Source organism: Bos mutus, chromosome 2, assembly GCF_027580195.1.
Source record: "Bos mutus isolate GX-2022 chromosome 2, NWIPB_WYAK_1.1, whole genome shotgun sequence".
NCBI classification, from domain to species: Eukaryota; Metazoa; Chordata; class Mammalia; order Artiodactyla; family Bovidae; genus Bos; species Bos mutus.
Window position 1 is genome coordinate 127,482,110 of NC_091618.1, and position 22,796 is coordinate 127,504,905.

At 36.7% G+C, this 22,796-nt stretch overlaps 1 long non-coding RNA gene across 1 annotated transcript in view; it reads left to right on the forward strand.

Moving 5' to 3' along the window:
* The first annotated feature begins 8,883 nt into the window (after positions 1–8,883).
* The window catches only part of LOC138990428 (uncharacterized), a 92,656-nt gene continuing 78,743 nt past the window's right edge, over positions 8,884–22,796 (forward strand). Inside the window, exon 1 of the long non-coding RNA XR_011466529.1 lies at positions 8,884–9,003. This is a non-coding gene — a long non-coding RNA (uncharacterized lncRNA). The remainder of the gene's footprint in view (positions 9,004–22,796) is intronic.

The following is a 22,796-nucleotide window of genomic DNA, read 5'->3' on the forward strand; positions in this document are numbered from 1 at the left end:
TGTACTAAAAAATGTCTTTAAATCCCACATCCGGGGGAAAATTAATGATAATGTGTGTTCCATGAAAGATGGATAGTTCAGTCACTCAGTCATGACCGACTCTTTGCAACCCCATGGATTGCAGCACGCCAGTTCTCCCTGTCCATCACGAACTCCCGGAGTTTACTCAAACTCATGTCCATTGAATAAGTGATGCCATCCAACCATCTCAGCCTCTGTCGTCCCATTCTCTTCCTGCCTTCAATCTTTCCCAGCATCAGGGTCTTTTCAAATGAGTCAGTTCTTCGCATCAGATGGCCAAAGTATTGGAATTTCAGCTTCAGCATCAGTCCTTCCAATGAATATTCAGGACTGATTTCCTTTAGGATGGTTGGATCTCCTTGCTGTCCAAGGGACTCTCAAGAGTCTTCTCCAACACCACAGTTCAAAAGCATCAATTCTTTGGTGCTCAGCTTTCCTTATAGTCCAACCCTCACATTCATACATGACCACTGGAAAACCCATAGCTTTAACTAGATGGACCTTTGTTGGCAAAGTAATATCTCTGCTTTTTAATAGGCTATCTATGTTGGTCATAGCTTTTCTTCCAAGGAGCAAGAAAAATAGAATTCATATTTTAAAAGTTTGGAAGATGTTGCTCCCTAAATTCCTATGGTAGAGGTTCATTTTGCAAATTACTGTGCTAAAAGTTTGAAGTTTTCCTACATTGAATCCTACCTTATCGTATTTAACATAGTATTTTTCAAGTTTATTGAAACTGAGAGTCACTTGATTTTGAGCAAAACAATTGGAGAAGGCTGACCCAGAAAGGAAGGGTGTTGCGCAAGTTTGCATAACTAATTAAAATTAGGTTCAAAAATACCTGTAGGATTTTCAGGGTCCTACAAGTTTTTAAAAAATACATTTAGGGCATATTATGTGGACTTTTTACTCAGTCTTGGTACATATTAAAGGAAAATATCTTAATCATGCTAAAATTCCTTTGTCAGAAGCATGCAAACTTGTAATATTCCCCCATTTTAATTCATCAGAATTCTCATATGAGTGCTAAAGATGGAATTTCCATAAAATTAATATTTTAAAAGGAAATAAATCATGAATGAATGACAAAATGAAAACTGACCTATAAATTTTCAAATGTAATGCAATTTGTGTAAAAAAAAAAAAATCTAACAGTACAGAAAAATGGAAAATGAAAAAGTGTCTCTCCACTCCATTCTGTGCCCAAGAGGGTACAGCTGGATTCTAACAGACTCAAAACTCTCTAAAGATCCTCTGGCTTATTTGAGTCACAACAGCCTCTCCATGTCTAAGAGGGATGTGAAACAATTGCAGCCCACCATTTGTCCACCTGTCTATGCCTCTTACACAGTAGCACAGAAGCTAGAACTTTCCCAGCTTCCTTTCAGTTTGTGCTGCCTTTACTTTTATTTTATTTATTTATTTTTTTGATTTGTTCATTCATTCATTCATTCATGCACACCGAAGCATTTACATCCATAGTATTAGAATACACTTGGGCGTTTTTTTTTTTGGCTCTGTTCCCAGCTCCTAACTGTACAAGACAGCAAATTAGCATTTTGTTTACTTTCTGAACCAAAGAGCAGGTAGGTTTCTGGTTTCTGAAAGGCTGCACTGATCCCTTCAAGGCTATGCATCAGGGCTTGGTGGAAATCACTACATGTTTCTTTTATTTTTTTCTGTGTATATTTTTAAAAACTTTGTATAGAAGTACTTTAACAGACATAGATATTTACTAAGGACAAGTGTGCAGATACAAAGTTTTTACAAACTAAACACACTCAGGTACCCAGCACAAAATTTGAGAATATTATCAGATTCACAAAGCACCCTTTTTGTCTCCATTGAAATCACCATTACCTATTCTGAAGTAACTACTATCATGATACATAACTTTATAGATAAACATCTCTTGTTTTAGAACTTAATTTACACCATATAAAATAGTAGTGTACTCATTCATGACATTTTACTCAACATATAGTTCTATTGCATAAAATTATGTCAATCACTCTTATCTCTTTATAGAATTTAATTTTGTTAAAATGCCTCAAACTATTTATTCATTCCAGTGTTGAAGAACATTTAAGTGGGTCCAGGTTTTTTTCTATTATGAATAGTGTGTCTATGAACATTCTTTGCATATGTTTTGATGAGCATATAAATGGTATTCTAATATATTATAGAAATAAATGAAATTTCTAAGTAATGTCTCTGCTTTTTAATAGGCTGTCTATGTTGGTCATAACTTCTTCCAAGGAGAAAGAAAAATGGAATTCATACTTAAAAAGTTTTGGAAGATGTTGCCTCCCTAAATTCCTTTGGTAGAGATTCATTTTGGAAATTTCTTGCTAAAGGTTTGAAGTTTTCCTACAATGAATCCTATCTTATCTCATTTAACACAGTATTTTTCAAGTTTATTGAAACTGAGAGTCACTTGATTTTGAGCAAAACAATTTGGAGAAGGCTGACCCAGAAAGGAAGTGTGTTGCCCAAGTTCACATAACTAATTAAAATTAGGTTCAAAAATACCTGTAGGATTTTCAGGTTCCTACAATATATGGGGCACAGATTTGACATATTGCTAAAAAGTTTTTCCAGAGTGGTTGTACCAATTCATAATCCTGTCAGCAGTATGTGAGAGTTCTAGTTCATCCCTTTATTTTCAATATTTTTGTATCACATTATATTTTAGCACACTAATTTATTTTGCTAAGAATAATTATTAAGCATCTGAAAGTATGTGCTATTTTTTCCTAATAGAGTTGAGTCACATTCCTTTTCTTCAGAATAATTTTGATTTAGAACTACAATTCACATAACTGTTTGAAGATTGTAATGTTTTTCATATGCTAAAATCTTATTTGTAATTACCCCTGGAAATATTTGTATTGGTGGCAGAGGATATTAGAACATAATAACAATTATATATTGCTGAACTAAATTAAGGAGAGATGAAAGACAACATTTAAAAATGACCTCTAATTTAAAAAGAAAATAGTGCACTGTATTTCAGCAGGGAGTTAAAAATCAACACCACAGCATCCCCTATGTTATAGATATCAATCTCCATCACTTTCCTCACGTCTGTTAAATGTTGATAACATTTTATATCTCTGAGATGGTAGAGGGTTGGTTTGAATAAAAAGAGAGGCATAAATTACACTCTCAAGCTTAAGACAATGAATGTCATGAAATGAATGAAAAGTGGTTCCCTAACTTACCATTAGGGAGCTGTCTTACAGAGGCAAAATCATATCCTACATATTTCTTAATAAACAGCTATAGTTAAGCAGGACCAGTACTAAGGTCAGGCTAAGTGAAGTGCCTACCTCAGAAGCAAATTTTAAGATCACTAAAACTCTTAGTAATTCAGATAAGTACACTTTAATGTAGTATTTTTAAAATAAAATTTAAGGCAAAAATCTATGATATAAGAATTATCCATATTTTAATTAAAGATGAGATAAATATTACTGAATTTTCCTTTTGCCTCAGTCTCTAATCAGATTTGGCATGACTCTTGTACTTTGACTTCAAGAAACTAGGAAAAGAAGATCCAAAGAAATCTAAAGCGATACAAGGAAAGAAATAATAAAGATGAGAGCAGAAATCAATGGAAGTGAAAACAGAAAACCAATAGATTATAGTAGTAAAGGAAAATGCTGATTCTTTAAAAAGAACATTGATAAATTTTTAGTAAGATAGTCAAAGAACTAGATAAAGACATGAATTTCCAATATCAGTGATGAAGAGAAGAAATATCACTGCAGACTCCAAAGACCTCGAAAGGATAATAAGGGAATACTAGGAACAGGTCTACACAGATAAATTTGATAGCTTAGGAGACAGATGGCTTTCTTAAAAAACACAGATGACTGAATCTCACCCAAAATGAAATAGATAATTGTAATAGTTTCAGATGAGTAAAAGATAATTACTTTAATTTAAAAGCTTCTGATAAAGAAAATTCAAAGCCCAGATGATTTTACTAGAGAATTCTACCAAACATTTAAAGAATTAACACCAATTCTATATAACCTCTTACAAAAAAAAAAAAATTGGGGGATGGGGGAGCAAAGCTTTCTCAACTCGTCATATGAGGTCAGAATTACCTTAATACCAACATTAGACAAAGGCAACACACACACACACAAGCACATACATCAGAAAAAAAAAAAAAGATACAGACCAGACTCATGAAAATCCACATAAAAATCCTAGATAAAGTATTCAGTTCTAATTCATTATATGTACAGTGTGATTGAGTGAGATTAATTCTAGAATGCAATAAGCCTGTTAGGAGACAGGAGAAGGTAAAGCTTTAGTAATATGACATTTCAAGGACAGATTGAACAGGGGAGATTTGAAAGGCCTGAATGTACAATGTGCAAAGAAAAGTTGAGAGAGGCTCTGAAAGCAAAGTTTAAAAACAAGTACGTTTATAAATGTTTTAGTTGTTGATTTATATGAAGATATATAAGAATTTTTAATATTACTGTCTAACAGCTCTTCAATCAATCTTATTTAATAAGTTTGTGAAGGAGAAGAACATGTGTTAGCAACGAATAGAAAAAGTCATGCCATCGACATGATTCTATATTAATCAAAGATTGATAGCCATCTGTATGTCTTCTTTGGAGAAATGTCTACTTAGTTCTTTGGCCCATTTTTTGATTGGGTCATTTATTTTTCTGGAGTTGAGCTGTAGGAGTTGCTTGTATATTTTTGAGATTAGTTGTTTGTCAGTTGCTTCATTTGCTATTATTTTCTCCCATTCTGAAGGCTGCCTTTTCACCTTGCTAATAGTTTCCTTTGTTGTGCAGAAGCTTTTAAGTTTAATTAGGTCCCATTTGTTTATTTTTGCTTTTATTTCCAATATTCTGGGAGGTGGGTCATAGAGGATCCTGCTGTGCTGTATGTCAGAGAGTGTTTTGCCTATGTTCTCTTCTAGGAGTTTTATAGTTTCTGGTCTTACATTGAGATCTTTAATCCATTTTGAGTTTATTTTTGTGTATGGTGTTAGAAAGTGTTCTAGTTTCATTCTTTTACAAGTGGTTGACCAGTTTTCCCAGCACCACTTGTTAAAGAGGTTGTCTTTAATCCATTGTATATTCTTGCCTCCTTTGTCAAAGATAAGGTGTCCATATGTGTGTGGATTTATCTCTGGGCTTTCTATTTTGTTCCATTGATCAATATTTCTGTCTTTGTGCCAGTACCATACTGTTTTGATAACTGTGGCTTTGTAATAGAGCCTGAAGTCAGGCAGGTTGATTCCTCCAGTTCCATTCTTCTTTCTCAAGATAGCTTTGGCTATTCGAGGTTTTTTGTATTTCCATACAAATTGTGAAATTATTTGTTCTAGCTCTGTGAAGAATACTGTTGGTAGCTTGATAGGGATTGCATTGAATCTATAAATTGCTTTGGGTAGTATACTCATTTTCACTATATTGATTCTTCCAATCCATGAACATGGTATATTTCTCCATCTATTAGTGTCCTCTTTGATCTCTTTCACCAGTGTTTTATAGTTTTCCATATATAGGTCTTTGGTTTCTTTATTTCTCCAAAGAAGACATACAGATGGCTAACAAACACATGAAAAGATGCTCAACGTCACTCATTATCAGAGAAATGCAAATCAAAACCACTATGAGGTACCATTTCATGCCAGTCAGAATGGCTGCAATCCATAAGTCTACAAGCAATAAATGCTGGAGAGGGTGTGGAGAGAAGGGAACTCTCTTGCACTGTTGGTGGGAATGCAAACTAGTACAGCCACTATGGAGAACAGTGTGGAGATTCCTTAAAAAACTGGAAATAGAACTGCCTTATGATCCAACAATCCCACTGCTGGGCATACACACTGAGGAAACCAGAAGGGGAAGAGACACGTGTACCCCAATGTTCATCGCAGCACTGTTTATAATAGCCAGGACATGGAAGCAACCTAGATGTCCATCAGAAGATGAATGGATAAGAAAGCAGTGGTACATATACACAATGGAGTATTACTCAGCCATTAAAAAGAATACATTTGAATCAGTTCTAATGAGATGGATGAAACTGGAACCTATTATACAGAGTGAAGTAAGCCAGAAAGAAAAACACCAATACAGTATACTAACGCATATATATGGAATTTAGAAAGATGGAAACAATAACCCTGTGTACGAGACAGCAAAAGAGACACTGATGTATAGATCAGTCTTACGGACTCTGTGGGAGAGGGAGAGGGTGGGGAGATTTGGGAAAATAGCATTGAAACATGTATAATATCATGTATGAAACGAGTCGCCAGTCCAGGTTCGATGCACGGTACTGGATGCTTGGGGCTGGTGCACTGGGACGACCCAGAGGGAGGGTAGGGGAGGGCGGAGTGTGGAGGGTTCAGGATGGGGAACGCGGGTATACCTGTGGCGGATTCATTTCGATATTTGGCAAAACTAATACAATATTGTAAAGTTAAAAAAAAAAAAAAAAGATTGAATAGGGGAAAGGAGTCTTATGAATCTTGTCATACATTTATACCCAAATGGCTTTGAATACCGATTTAATATAAGTGAAGATAAACTCAAGAGGAAAAAAGGGTTATTTCTAGTGTGATAAGAGAGAAATCCACGTAGAGAATGGAAACAAGAAATTTTTCATGAGGTCTTGGGGGAAGGGTATAAAATTTTCCATCAGACACTCAGATGAGGAAATCAGCATGAATTACTACATGAATGCTGGTCTGAAGAAAATTATGTATTTCTTAAGTGGATAACTTTTTCTGTAGGGTTTTTTTTTTTTAATTTGTAAAGAGCTATGATAAAATACAAGCTCTTAATTTCCAAACACTTGCTTACAGACATTCTTAGAAAAGCTAGTCTACCTACTTACACAAGGGCTGTATTGCCCCCTTCTGGAGAAAGGAGAATTTCAAGAATTTCACTGAGAAACATTTCCTCAATATTCATTGGAAGGACTGATGCTGAAGCTGAAGCTGCAATACTTTGGCAACCTGATGTGAAGAGCTGACTCATTTGAAAAGACCCTGGTGCTGGGAAAGATTGAAGGTAGGAGGAAAAGGGGGCGACAGAGGATGAGATGGTTGGATGGCATCACCGACTCAATGGACATAAGTTTGAACAAACTCCTGGAGATAGTGAAGGAAAGGGAAGCCAGGCCTGCTGCAGTCCATGGGGTTGCAAAGAGTCAGACACGACTTACTGACTGAACAACAACAACAAATCATGCTGTTTAAAGAATACATACTCACACATTCACAAATGCACAATATGATCTGTTTGTATTGAAAGTATTAAATGATAAAACTAAACCAAATCAAAAGTCAAGTTAAAAGACTTAATTTCATATACTATTAACTGACCATTAAGGTACAAGGTTCATACTGCATCCCCTGTATCAAAAACAAATGTCTGAAATAAAGTAAATACTTAAATCCATCTCAGAATAATCACCTACTATTTTAGAATTATTTAATAGGTTCACGTTGTGACAGAATTCCAACTTTGTCATATAGCGTTAAAATGTCTCCATAATCTGATCCGAACCTGTGTTTCAAAGCATAACATCTAGTCATGCACATCATTCAGGCCACAGTCTACCTGCAGGTAAGTTCCCAATGACATGCTTTCTGTCCTTACATCATCACAAATGGTTCTCCTTCCCTAAAATGCCTTTCTATTCTCTATCTCCACTAGTCAAAATTCTTTCCATATGTTAAAATCAAAACCAATGACTAATTGCGTGAATTCTTTACCAGAATTCCGTATCAAAGTGAAAGTCACTCAGTCATGTCTGACTCTTTGCGACCCCATGGACCACACAGTCCCTGGAATTCTCCAGGCCAGAATACTAGAGGGGGTAGCTATTCCCTCCTCCAGGGGGTCTTCCCAACCCAGGGATCAAACCGAGGTCTCCTGCATTGCAGGCAGATTCTTTACCAGCTGAACCACCAGGGAAGCCCAAGAAAACTGGAGTGGGTAGCCTATCCCCTCTTCAGCATATCTTCCTGACCCAGGAATTGAACCAGAGTCTTCTGCACTGCAGGTGAATTCTTTACTAGCTGAGCTACTCTTTTCCAGAATTCCATATCAAAAGGTAATTGGAAAAAACTTAACCTACAGGTTCTTCTTGTCATCCTTGACAGGGATCACTTTTTATTTATCTTTGTACCTTTATCCCTCACAAAGTGTCTAATCTGAAATATGTAATTCGATAGAATAGATGCTGAGTACAGTGTTTCTTAAAAGAAAGAAAGTGAAGTCGCTCAGTCGTGTCCAAATCTTTGTGACCCCATGAACTGTAGCCCACAAGGCTCCTCCGTCCATGGAATTTTCCAGGCAAGAGTACTGGAGTGGGTTGCCATTTCCTTCACCAGGGGATCTTCCCAACCCAGGGATCGAACCTGGGTCTCCCACATTGCAGGCAGATGCTTTACGTTCTGAGCCACCACCATAACAGTATTTTGCATTCAAAGTGAGTTAGCAGAGTTGAAATTATGTAGCAATGCAGATGGATTATAATATCAGATTGAGGAAGGTTTACAATATCAGGAGAAGCTTTAAAATTTTTACTAATTACAATGCAGACAGCTAATGATAGTCATTAATTATAAAATCATTCTGTAAAAGTGTTCAATTCTGAAGCATGTTCTCTGGTTTGTGTGTGTGGCAGACTAATGATTCCCATAATGTCCACACCCTAGCCCTGGGAACCTGTGACTACATTTATATTACCCAACATATTAAAGACGGTTTTCCAGATATGGTTAAAATCTTTGAGAAAGGGAGAGATTATCACGGATTATCCAGGTAGGCCTAATCTAATCATAAGGTCTCATATCTGGGAGGCAAGAGAATCAGAGCCAGAGAGAGGACACGTGACAACAGAAGTTGAGTTTGGAATGATGCATTTTCTGATGGAGAAAAGGGCCATGGTCCAAGGAATATATGTATCCTCTAAAAGCTGGGAAAGGTAAGAGAATAAAAGTAACAGCCTTTCAAGGACGCTGATTTTACATTTCTGAACTCTGTAACTGTAAAATAGTAAATCTATGGTGTTTTAAGGCACAGTGCTTGTAGCATTAGAAAACTAATACATTGTGTTTCTCAAGGATTATGATGTAGCTTTTATACGCATCAAGCTTATGTGTATAGCTACAGTTGTGACACCTATCTTGGATTTTTCAGAGGGAATACTAGCAATGAATTAGGTCATACGCGAGTATTAAGGTCATTAGAAATTATTATAATTGAAATGGAATAGTTAGCCTCTGCAGTTATGACACTGAATTTTCAAGTATAATGATGATTACAAAAACTTGAGAACAACAAAATTGAGTCTTTATATTTACTTACAACTAGTCTCCATGTATTTTCTTCATCAGTAGGCAAATGATTAGATGGATGCCTATAAATTAAATATAAATGTGTAGAATTATAGCCATTAACTTGGGTTTAAATTTTTTGATGCATTTTGATGTTTTTAGTTTTTTTAGGAACTTACATGCTATTTTCCAGTGATTGCACTGGTTTACATTCCTATCAACAGTATAGGAGGGTTCCCTTTGCTCCATATGCTCTCCAGAATCTATTATTTGTAGACTTTTGTATGATGGCCATTTTGACTGGTGAGGTGATACCTCAGTGTTGTTTTGATCTGTATTTCTCTAATAATTAACAGTGTTAAACATATTTTTGTGTACCTGTTGGCTGCTTGTGTATCTTCTTTGGAGAAATGTTTGTTTAGGTCTTCTGCCCATTTTCTGATTGAATTTTTTGCTTTTTGTTATTGAGCTGTTTATATAGTTTGGATATTAACCCTCTGTTGGTCACATCATTTGCAAATATTTCTCCCATTCCATAGGTTTTCTTTTCATTTTGTTTATGGTTTCCTTTGAGTCCAAAAACTTTTAAGATTGATTAGGTGTCATTTATTTATTTTTTAGTTTTATTTCTTTTGCCTTGGAATACTGATATAAGAAAATGTTGCTATGGTTTATGTCCCAGAATGTGTTGCTTGTGTTCTATGAGTTTTATGGTGTCACGTCTTATATTTTAAGTCTTCAAGCCATTTTTAGTCTATTTTTGTGTATGGTGTGAGGATGTGTTCTAACTTCATTGATTTACATGCAGCCATCCAGCTTTCCCAACACCACTTGCTGAAGAGACTGTCTTTTCTCCATTGTATATTCTTGCCCCTTTTGTCAAAGATTAATTGACCATAGATGTGTGGATTTATTTCTGGGCTCTCTGTTCTGTTGCAATGGTCGCCTCCAGCTTTTTTTTTTTTTTTCTCTCGAGATTGCCTTGGGAAGTCTGGGTCTTTTGTTGTTTCATAGACATTTTAGGATTATTCATTCTAGTTCTGTGAAAAATATCATGAGTAATTTGATAAGGATCATGGATATCTTTCCATGAATCATCTTTTATTTTATCAGTGCTTTATAGATCTCAGTGTGTGTCATCATATCCTTTGTTAAATTTATTCCTACATATTTTTGACTTGATTTTAAATGGGATTTTTCTTTGCTTTCTCTTTTTGATATTTCATTGTTAGTGTAAAGAAATGCAGCAGATTTCTGTATATTAATCTTATGTCATGCTATCTTGCTGAATTTATTTATCAGGTCTAAGAGTTTTTGAGAGAATTCTTTAGGTTTTTCTGTATAGAATATCATGTTATTTGCATATAATGACAGTTTTACCTCTTCCCTTCCAATTTGGGTACCATTTATTTCTTTTTCTTGTCTGATTATTGTGGAAAAGACTTCCAATTCTATATTGAATAGAAATGATAAGTGTGGAAATCTTGTTCCAGAATTTAGCAGGAAAGCTTTAGCTTTTCACTTTTGAGTATTATGTTGGTTGTGAGTTTGTCATAAATCACTTTTATTATGTTGAGAAATGTTACCTCTGTACCTTGGCAAGAGTTTTTTTTTTTTTTTTTTTCCTTAATCATGAATCAGTGTTGAATTTTATCAAATACTTTTCCTACATCTGTTGAGATGGTCATGTGGTTTTTGCTTTTATTTTGTTTATGTGGTGTATCACACTGATTGATTTGCCTATGTTGAACCATCCTTGTGACCCTGACATGAATCCACCAGGGTCAGGAGGGATGATCTTTTTTATGTATTATTTGACTCAGTTTGTTAATATTTTGTTGAAGATTTGGCCTGTGATTCTATTTTTGGGTAGTGGCTTTGTCTGGATTTGGTATCAGGGGGATGGTGGCTCCATAGAATGACTTTAGGATTGCTTCCTTCTCATCATTCTTTTGGAAGAGTTTGAGAAGGATGGGTATAAGATACAAGTTCTCTGTATGTTTGATATAATTCCCCAGTGAAGACATCTGGTCCAGACTTCTGTTTGCAAGGAGTTTTTAAATCACATATTCTATTTCTCTTCTAGTGATCAGATGTTCGAATTACCTGTTTCTTCTTGACTCAATTTTGACAGACTGTATGTTTCTAGAAACTTGTCCATTTCATCTAGATTTTTCATTTTTGGAGTATGTAACTGTTCATATTTTCTTATGATATTTTGTGTTTCGGAGTATTGGTTGTTATTTCTCCTCTCTCATTTCTTATTTTGTTTATTTGGGTCATCTCTTCCTTCTTCTGGCAGAGTCTGGCAAAAGGTTCTTCCATCTTGTTTATCCTTCCAAAAAACCAGCTCTTGGTTTTATAGATTAAAGGAACTTTGAATATTTTTGTCAAATAAAAGTAATTTTGTATTGCACTGAGTAAATATTGCACTGAAACCACAGCTTATAAAATTTTTGCTTTAAGTTGTTGTGCTTATATTAAAATATCAGAATTATGTTTCCAAACACTTATATACTTTGATTTTGGTGTCAGGCAGTTCAGTCGCTCAGTCATGCCCGACTCTTTGCAACCCCATGGCCTGCAGTGTGGCAAGCTTCCCTGTCCATCATCAACTCCTGGAACTTGCTCAAATTCATGTCCATTGAGTTGGTGATGCACACAACCATCTCATCCTCTGTTGTCCCCTTCTCCTCCTGCCTTTAATCTTTCCCAGCATCAGGATCTTTTCCAGTGAGTCAGTAATTAGCATTACATGGCCAAAGTATTGGTGTTTCAGCTTCAGCATCAGTCCTTCCAATGAATATTCAGGACTGATTTCCTTTAGGATGGACTGGTTGGATCTCCTTGCAGTCCAAGGGACTCTCAAGAATCTTCTACAATCCCACAGTTCAAAAGCATCAATTCTTCAGAGCTCAGCTTTCTTCACAGTCCAACTCTCACATCCACACATGACTACTGGAAAAACCATAGCTTTAACTAGACAGATCTTTGTTGGCAAAGTAATGTCTCTGTTTTTTAATATGCTGTCTAGGTTGGTCATAGCTTTTCTTCCAAGGAGTAAGCGTTTTTTAATTTCATGGCTGCAGTCACCATCTGCAGTGATTTTGGAGCCCAAGAAAATAAAATTTCTCACTGTTTCCATTGTTTCCCCATCTATTTGCCATGAAGTGATGGGACCAGATGTCATGATTTTTGTTTGTTGAATGTTGAGTTTTAAGCCAGCTTTTTCACTCTCCTGTTTCACCATCATCAAGAGGCTCTTTAGTTCCTCTTCACTTTCTGCCATAAGGGAGGTATCCTCTGCGTGTCTAAGGTCATTGGTATATCTCCTGGAAATCTTGATTCCAGCTTGTGCTTCATCCAGCCTGGCATTTCGCATGATGTCCTCTGCCTATAAATTAAATAAGCAGGGTGACAATATACAGCCTCGACGTACTCCTTTCCCAATTTTGAATCAGTCCATTGTTCCATGTCTGGTTCTAATTGTTTCTTCTTGATTTGCATGCAGATTTCTCAGGAGGCAGGTAAGGTGGTCTGTTTTCCCTCTCTTGAAGAATTTTCCAATTTGTGTGATCTATACAGTCAAAGATTTTGGTGTAGTTGATAAAGCAGAAGTAGATGTTTTCTCTGAAATTTTCTTGTTTTTTCTATGATCCAATGAATGTTGGCAATTCGATCTCTGGTTCTTCTGTCTTTTCTAAATCCAGCTTGAACATCTGGAAGTTCATGGTTCACATACTGTTGAAGCCTGGCTTGGAGATTTTTGAGAAGTACTTTGCTAAGATGTGAGATGAGTGCAATTGTGTGGTAGTTGGAACATTCTTTGGCATTGCCCTTCTTTGGGATTGGAATGAAAATCCAGTCCTGTGGATTTTGGCATAAGGACTTATAAATTTAGATTAGGGAGGCATTATTAATATATTGGATAATGCTTAAAATCACAAGGAAGGCAAGAAAGTATAAATAACACATTTTCTGTATATCTTCTCTTTGGATATTGCTTATACTCACACACACAGGGATTCAAGTAATTTTAGAACTGAAATAGATATTAGCAATTCCTTAGCAAACCAATATATCATTACCATCTTTAAATATGTCATATATACATTAGTATCACCTATATAATAGATATTATTATCTATTATCTAATAATCACATAGACATTATTATCACACTAATAGTATTGTATCGAGACTATTTAATAGGAAAAATCAAAATTATCATAGTAAATAAAAATAAAAAATCATGTAATCATATGACATGATATACTGACTTGAAATAATAATACGTTCTTACAACTAGCAAAATCATTTTATAAATGTAATATTATGTGCTTCCAGGTTATACTTTTCCCACAGCAACATGTTATAGTTTATAGATTTTAAATACTAATAACAAAGTTTCTTAAAGAATATTCCCGGACTCTCTGGGAGAGGGAGAGGGTGGGAAGATTTGGGAGAGTGACATTAAAACATGTAGAATATCATGTAAGAAACGAGTTGCCAGTCCAGGTTCGATGCGCGATACTGGATGCTTGGGGCTGGTGCACTGGGACGACCCAGAGGGATGGTGTGGGGAGGGAGGAGGGTGGAGGGTTCAGGATGGGGAACACATGTATGCCTGTGGCGGATTCATTTTGATATTTGGCAAAACTAATACAATTATGTAAAGTTTAAAAATAAAATAAAATTAAAAAAAAAAAATATTCCCAAGGTAGAAATAAGTATTTTTGCTAATGATGAAGGACGGGAAAGTTTTTCTTTTAAACCAATGTAACTATTATGCAAACCCCTTGGAAGAATAAAAGTTTTAGGAGCAAGAATTTATCTTCTTGAAAAACTTTGGACTAAGTTATCAGTGTTGTGACAGTTTTGGCTTCCTTCTTGAAATCCTTTGCTGTCTTTTTCCTGTTTGTAAAAATATTTTAAAAAATTACTTAAATAATGGTCTGAGGCCAGACAAGCTGTTCTACTTGAGGAGGTTATTTAAGGAAGTTGCCAACAAAAAATTCTTTTGTTTTTGACTTTTATTTGTGGCCAGTAGTTAAAGGAAATACACATTACTTTCAAAGTCATATTTTATTACCAGAGCTGACAAAATTTCTGTCCAAACAGATGCATGATTTTAGAATCCAACCAAATGAGCAGAACACTCAATGCAACACTCTACCCTTCTATGGGGCTGAGGATTGGGGTGCAGGGCTGCGCCAGTGGAGAGCATGTAAGAACATGTTACATTTACTGCCAGTACAAAACTTTGCCTCCAGGGAGAAAAATCTAACTGGCATTTTCAAAAGGTAGAGAAGTGCAAAGCAGTATCACCGTGTTCCCTAGGTGTATCCTTGACTCCATATTAGAGTTACTTGTGTGTGTGTGCTAAGTCACTTCAGTTGTGTCTGACTCCTTGTGACACTATGGACTGTAGCCTGCAAGGCTTCTCTGTCCATGAAACTCTCCAGGTAAGAACACTGGAGTGGGTTGCTATGCCCTCCTCCAGGGAACATTCCCAACCCAGGGACTGAACCCATTTCTCTTACATCTCCTCTATTGTCAGGTGGGTTCTTTACCATTAGCACCATCTGGGAAGCTCAGAATCACCTGGGGAAGCTTAAAAGTGCCAATATCTAGCCCCTTCCTCAGGAATTCCAGTTAGTTTGTCTATGGGGAGAGCTGGCCATATATAATTTTAGAAAGCTGTGCCAATATTTATAATCTGCATTCATGACTGAAAAAACAATCAACCCACCCCGTCATGATGATTAATTTTATGTTAACTTGACTGGCTTCAGTTCAGTTCAGTCACTCAGTCATGTCCGACTCTTTGGGACCCCATGAATTGCAGCACACCAGGCCTCCCTGTCCATCACCAACTCCTGGAGTTCACTCAGACTCATGTCCATTGAGTCGGTGATGCCATCCAGCCATCTCACCCTCTGTTGTCCCCTTCTCCTCCTGCCCCCAATCCCTCCCAGCATCATGTACTATTAACTGACCATTAAGGTACAAGGTTCATAAAGATGCCCAGATAGCTGATAAAACATTATTTCTGGGTATATCTGTGAGAGTGTTCCTGGAAGAGATTCATATTTGAATCAGCAGGCTGGGTAAAGATAATTCTTACCAATGAGAGTGGGTACAATCCACTCCTTTCAAGGTCTGAATAGAATAAAGAGGTAGAAAAAGGGCAAAGTTGGTCGTTTTGATTGAGCCAGAACATCTGTCTTTTCCTGCCCTAAGACACTGTTTTTGTTGGTTCTCAGGCTTTCAGACTCTCAAACCAAGACTTACATCACTGTCCTCCCAGTTCTTAGATGTTCAGATTGGGACTGAATTACAGTTTTTACTGGTTCTCCAGCTTGCAGATCACACACACACACACACACACACACACACTAATTTAACATTTCATATATATTGGATTTTGTTTCTCTAGAGAATTCTGACTAATATGTTCCCCCACAGAAATTGTTTTAGAGACATTTTTCTTTTTTTTCCCCTAAGAGATTATATATCTGCCTTTACTCCTATCATCTCCAGGTTTTCCAAGTCATTCCTTAACAAACTTTGGCAACTCACAATAGTGAGGTCAACTACTACCACACACACTTCACTTTGCTTGTGCAGAATGTAGCACACAATTCAAAAGATACTAGAGAACTAGAGCAATAACCTTAGCATGATGACATTAAAATATTACATAGGCATCCAGTAGCAGACATGATTCCTCCATCTTACACTATTCTTCTAATTTATTAATTGGTTTGCTTATTCAAGTTCCAAAATTTCACCTGTAGTATTACCATTTTGGTAATTTCATAGAACTCATCTTAAAAAGGCATCATCAGTCTCTACCTAGAAAGACTAAATAGTTCATTCTTAGACAATAGCCTCCAGATCCAGCATGTGGTGCTTCAAATCCCACCTCCAGGATTAATAGGTATGTTCTCTTGGGAAAGTCATTCTAAGACTTCTGCAGCAGTTTCTTTATTTGTAAAATAATTTATAGATTTGTTGCTTAATTAACACCTGTCAGCATTTAGAAAAGAGCTGTTGCATACTTAGCACTTAACTCCATCATAGCTATTACCTCAGACTTCTCCTAGAGGCCTGTGTCCTCTCCCAGATTATCTCATGGCAACACATTTCAACATTCTTAGCTTTTCTCATAATTATATGAATATTTCTAGTCTTCCCTAAGAGGCTGTAACCCAAGAGAAGGGAAAGCTAGAATTGGAGTATTTTACCTCCAGCCTTATTTTTGTATAATTCAATCTTAAAAGCCCTTGTAAGGATAGATTCCCTAGAATGCTAGAATGGATTACTAGAATGGATTCACAACTTTCCTTCATATCACAACTTTCCTTCACATCACACCCTGAGTTCCCTGTAGTCTGTGACATAAAGATTAAATTCATTATGACTGGCAGTTTGTATTGAGGAGCTTAAGAAATTGAGTGACTTCAAAAATTTATTTTGTAACATCTTTCTTTGAAAAATTCCCTTGTTACTTACTCACAAATATGTTCCTAGATGTCAGACATCAAACATTGACTCTGTTTCTTTGAATTCATGCTCTATCAATCCTAAAACTCTCTGAGGATAGGTGAATAAGAAAAATCATGTATGATTTTTCTTTGACTTTTTAATGAAGACAGTTTTGACCATTGACATACTTAGTGCTAAATATAGCTCCTAGTGAAAAGCAGTAATAATTACTGCCTTGAAATTTCTAGGAATGGATTAATTAATCTGAAAAAGATTCAACTGCTGAAATTTTGTAAGTCTAATAGCTTCAAAGCTTTAGCAAAAACCATTGTTGAAATTTATCTCATCCTATATATCCAGTATTGGAGAAGGCAATGGCACCCCACTCCAGTACTCTTGCTTGGAAAATCCCATGGACGAAGGAACCTGTTAGGCTGCAATCCATGGGGTCGCTAAGAGTCGGACATGACTGAGCGACTTCACTTTCACTTTTCACTTTCATGCATTGGAGAAGGAACTGGCAACCCACTCCAGTGTTCTTGCCTGGAGAATCCCAGGGACGGGGGAGCCTGGTGAGCTGCCGTCTATGGGGTTGCACAGAGTTGGACACGACTGAAGTGACTTAGCATAGCATAGCATATATCCAGTATGCAGGGAGGAAGTAAAGTGGAGAAGAAAACGCTTATTTTTAACCTGAGGGAGGAAAAAAAAAAATTCAGAGTCAAATTTCTAATTCTGGTTCAGCCACTAATCATCAGGGTAATTTCCTAAAATTGCTTTGTCTGAAAATGGTAATACCCAATACTTGAGAATGTTTTGATAGTGAAATTGGGTACTAGATTGAACATACTTGTCACAGTATTTATAACATCATAAGTCCCCAGTAAGTGTTGCAATAAGAGCAATAACTAATGTAAAATTATTAATATTAATATATTTGAAAAACAGAGACATTACTTTGCCAACAAGGGTCCATCTCATCAAGGCTATGGCTTTTCCAGTAGTCATGTGTGAATGTGAGATTTGGACTGTAAAGAAAGCTGAGTGCCAAAGAATTGATGCTTTTGAACTCTGGTGTTGGAGAAGACTCTTGAGAGTCCCTTGGACTTCAAGAAGATCCAAGCAGTCCATCTTAAAGGAGATAAGTCCTGGGTGTTCATTGGAAGGACTGATGCTGAAGCTGAAACTCCAATACTTTGGCCATCTGATGTGAAGAAGTGACTCATTTAAAAAGACCCTGATGCTGGGAGGGATTGGGGGCAGGAGGAGAGGAGGACGACAAAGGATGAGATGGTCGGATGGCATCATTGACTCAAAGGACATGAATTTGAGTAACTCCAGAAGTTGGTGATGGACAGAGAGGCCTGGTATGCTGCAGTCCATGAGGTTGCGAAGAGTCAGACATGATGAGTGACTGAATTGAACTGAACTGAATATATTTGTTATTTTTGGGAGGACAATATAATCACCTACAGAAAAGGAAAAGTGGCTATAATTACCTTTCCACCTAATTTAGTGAACTAATGACAGAATGTGGCCCACTGGAGAAGGGAGTGGCAAACCACTTCAGTACTCTTGCCTTGAGAACCCCGTGAACAGTATGAAAAGGCAAAATGATACGATACTGAAGGGAATTCCCCAGGTTGGTAGGTGCCCAATATGTTACTGGAGATCAGTGGAGAAATAACTCCAGAAAGAATGAAGGGATGGAGCCAAGGCAAAAACAATACACAGTTGTGGATGCGACTGGTGATACAAGCAAGGTCCGATGCTGTAAAAAGCAATATTGCATAGGAACCTGGAATGTCAGATCCATGAATCAAGGCAAAATGGAGGTCGTCAAACAGGAAATGGCAAGAGTAAATGTTGACATTCTAGAAATCAGCGAACTAAAATGGACTGGAAAGGGTGAATTTAACTCAGATGACCATTATATCTACTACTGCAGGCAGGAATCCCTTCGAAGAAATGGAGTAGCCATCATGGTCAACAAAAGAGTCTGAAATGCAGTACTTGGATGCAGTCTCAAAAATGATAGAATGATCTCTGTTCGTTTCCAAAGCAAACCATTCAATATCACAGTAATCCAAGTCTACGCCCCAACCAGTAATGCTGAAGAAGCTGAGGCTGAACGGTTCTGTAAAGACTTACAAGACCTTTTAGAACTAACACCTAAAAAAGATGTCCTTTTCATTATAGGGGACTGGAATGCAAAAGTACAAAGTCAAGAAACACCTGGAGTAACAGGCAAATTTGGCCTTGGAGTATGGAATGAAGCAGGATAAAACCTAATAGCGTTTTGCCAAAAGAACACACTGGTCATAGCAAGCACCCTCTTCCAATAACACAAGAGAAGACTCTACACATGGACATCACCAGATGGTCAACATCGAAATCAGATTGATTATATTCTTTGCAGCCAAAGATGGAGAAGCTCTATATAGTCAGCAAAAACAAGACCGGGACCTGACTATGGCTCAGGTCATGAACTCCTTATTGTCAAATTCAGACTTATACTGAAGAAAGTGGGGAAAACCACTAGACCATTCAGGTATCACCTAAATCAAAATCTTTATGATTATACAGTGAAAGTCAGAAATAGATTTAAGGGACTAGATCTGATAGACATGAGCTATGGATGAAGGTTCATGACATTGTGCAGGAGACAGGGATCAAGACCATCCCCATGGAAAAGAAATGCAAACAAGCAAAATGGCTGTCTGAAGAGGCCTTAAAAATAGCTGTGAAAAGGAGAGAAGTAAGAAACAAAGGAGAAAAGGAAAGATATAAGCATCTCAATGCAGAGTTTCAAAAAATAGCAAGGAGAAATAAGAAAGCCTTCCTCAGCGATCAATGCAAAGAAATAGAGGAAAACAATAGAATGGGAAAGACTAGAGATCTCTTCAAGAAAATTAGACAAAATTCAACATCCATTTATGATAAAAACTCTCCAGAAAGCAGGAATAGAAGGAACATACCTCAACATAATAAAAGCTATATATCACAAACCCACAGCAAACATTATCCTCAGTGGTGAAAAATTGAAAGCATTTCCCCTAAAGTCAGGAACAAGACAAGGGTGCCCACTTTCACCACTATTATTCAACATAGTTTTGAAAGTTTTGGCCACAGCAATCAGAGCAGAAAAAGAAATAAAAGGAATCCAAATTGGAAAAGAAGAAGTAAAACTCTCACTGTTCGCAGATGACATGATCCTCTACATAGAAAACCCTAAAGACACCACCAGAAAATTACTAGAGCTTATCAATGAATATAGTAAAGTTGCAGAATATAAAATCAACACACAGAAATCCCTTGCATTCCTATACACTAACAATGAGAAAATAGAAAGAGAAATTAAGGAAACAATTCCATTCACCATTGCAATGAAAAGAATAAAATACTTAGGAATATATCTATCTAAAGAAACTAAAGATCTATATATAGAAAACTATAAAACCCTGATGAAAGAAATCAAAGAGGACACTAATAGATGGAGAAATATACCATGTTCACGGATCAGAAGAATCAATATAGTGAAAATGAATATACTACCCAAAGCAATCTATAGATTCAATGCAATCCCTATCAAGCTACCAAAGGTATTTTTCACAGAACTAGAACAAATAATTTTACAATTTGTATGGAAATACAAAAAACCTCGAATAGCCAAAGCAATCTTGAGAAAGAAGAATGGAACTAGAGGAATCAACTTGCCTGATTTCAGGCTCTACTACAAAGCCACAGTCATCAAGACAGTATGGTACTGGTACAAAGACAGAAATATAGATCAGTGGAACAAAATAGAAAGCCCAGAGATAAACCCATGCACCTATGGAAACCTTATCTTTGACAAAGGAAGAAAGAATATACAATGGGTTAAAGACAATCTCTTTAACAAGTGGTGCTGGGAAAACTGGTCCACCACTTGTAAAAGAATGAAACTAGAACACTTTCTAACACCATACACAAAAATAAACTCAAAATGGATTAAAGATCTAAACGTAAGACCAGAAACTATAAAACTCCTAGAGGAGAACATAGGCAAAACACTCTCTGACATAAATCACAGCAGGATCCTCTATGACCCACTTCACAGAATATCGGAAATAAAGGCAAAAATAAACAAATGGGACCTAATTAAACTTAAAAGCTTCTGCACAACAAAGGAAACTCTAAGCAAGGTGAAAAGACAGCCTTCAGAATGGGAGAAAATAATAGCAAATGAAGCAACTGACAAACAACTAATCTCAAAAATATATGAGCAACTCCTTCAGCTCAATTCCAGAAAAATAAATGACCCAATCAAAAAGTGGGCCAAAGAACTAAACAGACTTTTCTCCAAGGAAGACATACAGATGGCTAACAAACACATGAAAAGATGCTCAACATCACTCATTATCAGAGAAATGCAAATCAAAACCACTATGAGGTACCATTTCACACCTGTCAGAATGGCTGTGATCCACAAGTCTACAAGCAATAAATGCTGGAGAGGGTGTGGAGAAAAGGGAACCCTCTTACACTGGTGGTGGGAATTCAAACTAGCATTGCCATTATGGAGAACAGTGTGGAGATTCCTTAAAAAACTGGAAATAGAACTGCCTTATGATCCATCAGTCCCACTGCTGGGCATACACACTGAGGAAACCAGAACTGAAAGAGACACACGTACCCAAATGTTCATCACAGCACTGTTTATAATAGCCAGGACATGGAAGCAACCTAGATGTCCATCAGCAGATGAATGGATAAGAAAGCAGTGGTACATATACACAATGGAGTATTACTCAGACATTAAAAAGAATACATTTGAATCAGTTCTAATGAGGTGGATGAAACTGGAGCCTATTATACAGAGTGAAGTAAGCCAGAAAGAAAAACACCAATACAGTATACTAACGCATATATATGGGATTTAGAAAGATGGTAACAATAACCTTGTATGAAAGACAGCAAAAGAGACACTGATGTATAGAACAGTCTTTTGGACTCTGTGGGAGAGGGAGAGGGTGGGATGATTTAGGAGAATGACATTGAAACATGTATAGTATCATATATGAAACAAATCGCCAATCCAAGTTCGATGCATGATACTGGTTGCTTGGGGCTGGAGCACTGGGATGACCCAGAGGGATGGTACGAAGAGGGAGGAGGGAGCGGGGTTCGGGATGGGGAACACGTGTATACCTGTGGTGGATTCATGTTGATGTATGGCAAAACCAATAAAATATTGTAAAGTAATTAACCTCCAATTAAAATAAATAAATTTATATTTAAAAAAAGAAAAGAAAATTAGAGATACCAAAGGAACATTTCATGCAAAGATGGGCTCAATTAAAGCACAGAAATGGTATGGACCTAACAGAAGCAGAAGATATTAAGAAGAGGTGGCAAGAATATACAGAAGAACTGTACAAAAAAGAGCTTCATGACCAAGTAATAATGATGGTGTAATCACTCACCTAGAGCCAGACATCCTGGAATGTGAAGTAAAGTGGGCCTTAGAAAGCATCACTATGAACAAAGCTAGTGGAGGTGATGGCATTCCAATTGAGCTATTTCAAATCCTGAAAGATGATGCTGTGAAAGTGCTGCACTCAATATGCCAGCAAATTTGGAAAACTTAGCAGTGGCCACAAGACTGGAAAAGGTCAGTTTTCATTTCAATGCCAAGGAAAAACAATGCCAAAGAATGCTCAAACTAGTGCACAGTTGAACTCATCTCACATGGTAGTAAAGTAATGCTCAAAATTCTCCGGGCCAGGCTTCAGCAATATGTGAACCACGAACTTTCAGATGTTCAAGCTGCTTTTAGAAAAGGCAGAGGAACCAGAGATCAAATTGCCAACATCTCCTGGATCATGGAAAAAGCAAGAGAGTTCCTGAAAAACATCTATTTCTGCTTTATTGACTATGCCAAAGCCTTTGACTGTGTGGATCACAATAAA